The sequence below is a fragment of the Mchenga conophoros genome, linkage group LG8 (assembly GCF_057382185.1).
Source record: "Mchenga conophoros isolate Kocher_MC1m ecotype Shallow Benthic linkage group LG8, M_conophoros_male_GT1.1, whole genome shotgun sequence".
In the NCBI taxonomy this organism is placed as follows: Eukaryota; Metazoa; Chordata; class Actinopteri; order Cichliformes; family Cichlidae; genus Mchenga; species Mchenga conophoros.
Window position 1 is genome coordinate 30199819 of NC_140533.1, and position 5273 is coordinate 30205091.

Here is a 5273-nt window from a genome sequence, read left to right on the forward strand (position 1 = left end):
TTCTTTAGTAGTTTTTCCTTTAATTGGGCTCAGCTGGCAAACTAACGATCACAGGTATCCTGAGACACAATCCCATCCATGGGTTTAATTGAAAAACAACTTATTTATTTGTAGCCAAGTACAGGATAGGGTAGGGGAAATTAAAGTAAGATGGAGAGAATGGGCCAATAGCTAGATTCGCAGGAGGGATAAAGGGAGTTGCGTGGAGAAGAATGACTGGAGCCACAGGTAAAGTTGCTATGAATTGTATTAAACTATTTAGCAACAATTTAACAGCATTTTATGAACAGGAATGAAAACATAAAATAAAATACAGTGACAGCAATAATAATAACAGTCAGAATCCTATCTGAGCTCAGATATGTCAGTCTTGACGGCTTAATAGTCAGTGTTCAGTCAAGTCAAATCCAACAGGTCAAAAGTTTGTGATTGGTGCGATTTCGTCCTACCGCACTGTTGCAATTGTTCGTGAGAGAAGAGCAACCTGCCCTTCTGGGCCAACTCAGAATGGCTGTGGTTCGGTTCGGTTCAAAGGGAAAGGCTCGCCATCTTCCTCGTCAGGAAGAGATCCAGGTCTCACGATCCCATAAAAAAACCTAGCCTGTAAACAACAGGACTATTACTAATTCAGTTCACACTCTAATGATATACATGGCCATATGTAAATAATGTAAGTGCTATAACAAAACAAGCACAAACATTAATTCTAATTTCTAACTATAGTCTATACAGTGCATCTTAATCATGAATGCAATCTTTAAATCACAATCAGCTTATTCTATCGTCAAGGTGCACATTTCTATCAGAAATCAGAAATAAACCATAAACTATGGTAGATTATTTTTTTACAGTATTGCCCTTTAACTGAATTACAGGAGCATTGCTTTACACTGCATAGCAATGAAGCAATATATTATTTACACTCAATGTACAGAATAAAATTATGAAAAGAATATACAAAAACCCACAGGCTGTAGTTTTACAGTATGTGGTAACGTATCAGCACAGTAAGAATACACACGGACATCTATCCAGTGCAGCTCGAGCATCAAATGTAACAAAATAAAGTAGATTCATGACCTTTAAGATCAACATTAACTTATTCCATCATCTAATTTTAGTGCATTTAATATTCAACAAGTAATACTAGAACATCATCAGCACACAAGCTGAGTGCTCAAAATGGCTGAACTCAGTGAGAAACCCCGTGTGTTCTCCCACAGTGAAAACGTGGTCAGCTACAGCTATGAGCATTAGGCTAGTTAGCTTTTCAATTAGCCTGATTCGCCCAGTCCCAGTTTAACTCACCAGCACACTTCTAATGTTCAACTCTCAGAGAGGATCTTGTTCAACTCTCAGAGAGGATCTTGTCCACTTCATCCGCTCCCGCGCAGATCTACAACATTGAAATCGGGCCATTATATTCCCTGTTAACTTCTTGTTAGCTTTTTAGCTTCAAGGTTAGCTTAACAGCTTCTGACTCACCGCGATGGTTTCAAGGTCCGAAATGTTCACAATAAATCAGGTCCGTTTCTCCAAGGTCCATGCAGATCTCCGGTATGGATATTTGCTCAATTTATCAAGTTAATAGTTATTTTCCAGCGAAAAGCTTGGCGGTGAAAATCAGTGATGGTCTCGTGCACCTCCGTCTCTCTCTGTGTCTGAGCACGTGACGATACAGAGCAGGGGAAGGCGGGGCTTGTTCCTTCCTAACCAGTAGGGGTGTTAAATATACTCTTTGGGTTTTATTCTTATATTTATAGTATTTATCTTTTATTATTGATTTATTTTTGATCAACTCAGTGATTAACAGAGTAATGATAAATCCCAATTAACAATAACATGTTGTAGTGCATTACTGAGTCGTGTAAACTCACTGGGTTACATATTCTTTATGAGACTTAAACACAATTTTCATAATAATTTGGAACGCTGCGTACTTCAACAATCCAGCCACGACTGAAAGCCTGCCACTACCTTCAGCAGTGACGATGATGAGCTCATCAGAGACAGGTGGGTGATTTCTTCCAGGTGCAAGGAGCCAAGGGCGATGGAAACAAAACCTGGTAAAGTCAACAGGAGAGCATTATATCGGAGAGTTTATGGATCTTCTCTCTTGACTCTTAATTCAGTTCATCCATCAGCGTCGCAGGAGCCTGTCCCAGCTGTCTTAGGGCGAGAGGCAAGGTACACCCTGGACAGGTCTGTCAGATATATGTTTCTATAATTTTAGAACATGTCCTGGTCAAAAATGACTCCAAGGTTCCTCACAGTGTTACTGGAGGCCAAGGTAATGCCATCCAGAGTAAGAATCTGCTTAGATACCATATTTCTAGGCTTTTCAGGGCCTAGTACAATAACCTCAGTTTGATCTGAATTAAGAAGCAGAAAGTTAGCGGCCATCCAGGTCTTTATGTCTTTAAGACATTCCTGCAGTTTAACTCATTGGTGTGTGTTATCTGGCTTCATGGACAGATAGAGCTGGGTGTCATCTGCATAGCAGTGTAAATGTATGCTATGTCTTCTAATGATACTGCCTAAGGGAAGCATGTATAATGTAAACAGAATTGGTCCTAGCACTGAACCCTGTGGAACTCCATAATTAACCTCAGTGTGTGAAGAGGACTCTCCATTCAGGACATGACAAATTATTAATGTGGAAATATGAGCTCTGCAACATCAGTGGTCTGAATATGTTACAGTAACATTACCTCAGCGGTCATACATTACAGCGATGTTTGCATTGGTCAGTAACTTGACTGCAGTGTTGCACAAAGGTCTCAGTGTGGTTATTTTGTCTTTAAAGTTTTTCTGGCCCACAGTTTGAGAGCAGTGCTGTCATAGCGCTACCAGCTGGACTTCTCTTTAATCAGTTATTATGATATGGAACAATGACATCAGGTGATGTGTTGTAAGAAATCAGACTATCCCAAAACAAACCAAACAAAAACCCTGAAGTGTGACAGCGTTGGAATGCTGCCAATCACCTACAGAGACTTTGAAAGAACAGCTCAGATAAACTGGTCCCAGCAATATTTTCCCCAGTAAGTAACTACCAGAGCCTTTAAACTGATCCACAGATCACAGTTTTCAATCATATAATTACACAAAATACTGAATATTTAAATAGTGAGACTATTCTCAATAAAATATATTTACAACAACTTTTGGTTCCACATGAGATGTGAAGCCCCTCCTCCTTGTGCACCTGGATGTGAATCATCAGGTAAACAAATCCATCTTTTATTTGTCAGAGTTGAACCACATTAGCAGGTGAGCCTCTGCAGTCTGAGCTTCCTCTTTAACTCAGTGGAGCTCTGACACCACACAGGGGTCACCTGATCTTCAGTTTATTTTAACCAAAAGTAGAACTCGTACTCCGGCAGCGTGTAGGACACATAGTTCCTTCTACTAGATGGTATCAGGACGCTGATGCTGAGCAATGGAAAAGAAAATAGAAGCACATTTGGAGCTTTACTGTGAGGCTCCCGCAGCCTGAGCTCGACTTTAGTTTGTAGATTGTAGGATTGCTTTCCTCATGCGAGCGGCGTGTTTACAGCAGCGTGGCATGCAGCGGCCTCCTCACCATGTGGCGTTTATCGCATGGACGCACACAGAGCGAGGAAGCAGTCGGAGAAAGTTCGGCCGTTCGCTGCTTTGACTCCATCCCACAGAGACTCCAGCTCAACCAGTTTAACTCTCAGATAAACTCAGACTGCAGATCAATCAGCCAATCGGTTCGCTGAGTCCGCACCTGCCCTGTCTCCGTGACGACTGTGGCTGTAAACACAGTCAGGGAGGGGCATCCCCGGGGAGTGGCCATGTTTATTGATTAAACTAAAACAAGACAAACAAAGAGACAAAACAAACTAATTACCTGCAAACAAACGTGAGCGCTAACGAGGCTTAACGAGGTCACACTCTGTTTACACTCAGTGTGTGTGTGTGTGTGTGTGTGTGTGTGTGTGTGTGTGTGTGTGTGTGAGCTTGTGCTAACAGCATGTAGCGACATCAAGATAACGTTCCATCACACACACACACAGAGGTGAATAATTGATGGCTCAGTATGGTGGAGCTAAAACACTGTCTGCCTTTAACAAAACAACGTGTGTGTGTGTGTGTGTGTGTGTGTGTGTGTTGAATAAAATATCAGCTGTCATGTCGACAGATGAATTATGAATCAACACATTATGGAGACGCTCCGTCAATCACACACAGAAACTCACACTGAGGACAAATGTGACCCACAAACCTGCTTTTAGTAAGAAAGGAAGAGTGGGAAAGAAGGAAGGAGTGAAGGAAACAAGAAGGATGTAGGGGAAGGAAGAAGGGGTGGCTGTTGAGAAAGCAGAGGTGGGGAAGGAAGGAAAGGAGGGAGGAAAGAGGGAAGGAGGGAATAAAGGAAGGAACAGAGAAAAAAACAAACGAGGTTTGAAGGAGACAAGGATGTACAGAAGGAGACAGTCGGTCAGAGAGGAGATATTAATAACAGTAACTGAATTTACTGCAGACAACACAACAGTGTGCGTGTGTGTGTGTGTATGTGTGTGTGTGCGTGCCTGTGTGTCTGTGTGTGTGTGTGTGTGTGCGCGTGTGTGTGTGTGCATGTGTGTGTGCGTGCATGTGTGTGTGTGCATGTGTGTGTGCATGTGCACGTGCACGTGCATGTGTGTGTGTGTAATTGTGTTTCATGGAGTCTAAATATGATCCATGTCTGTTGTCACGGTGACAACTGACCGATTATCATCCTGCCTTTCTAATATCAGGCTGAAAACACACACACACACACACACACACACACACACACACACACACACAGGCACACACACACCCTCAGAGTTCAGGTTAATCTAATGTAGGCCGGGCTGAGGCAAACACGGCTCATATGAGAGAGAAGAGGAAGAAAAATGAGAGCAGAGACGCAGAAATGATGAAACGCGACTTCCTGTTGTCCTCGCTGATCCTGGGGACGCTCCGACACCTGTCTCACCTTTACCTGCTCCCCTGACGGGACCCAGTCAGGGTCGAGAAAGTTGATCAGTTTTATTCAGAAAGAGCCACAAACAGACGCTGAAGCTCTTTTAAAGCACATTCATAGAAAAACGTCAGTGTGCGGTCTGCGGTTACATCACTGGGTAGCTTGAGTTCACGACGCTGTTAATAATTATTGATTAATAATTGGCTTGCATCCATCAGAGTTATCTGGATGATCTTTTAAAGCTGCTGTATTAATAAAAATGGTGACTAAATATCTTTGGACAGCTGATATGAAG

General features: G+C 42.4%; 1 long non-coding RNA gene across 1 annotated transcript; it reads right to left on the reverse strand.

Moving 5' to 3' along the window:
* LOC146569180 (uncharacterized) lies at positions 1–1879 on the reverse strand. Its single transcript, XR_014893538.1, has 3 exons — positions 1486–1879; positions 1309–1396; positions 1–601 (listed from the first exon to the last, which is right to left on the reverse strand). It is a non-coding gene; the product is annotated as an uncharacterized LOC146569180 (long non-coding RNA).
* Between the last annotated feature and the right edge of the window lie 3394 nt (positions 1880–5273).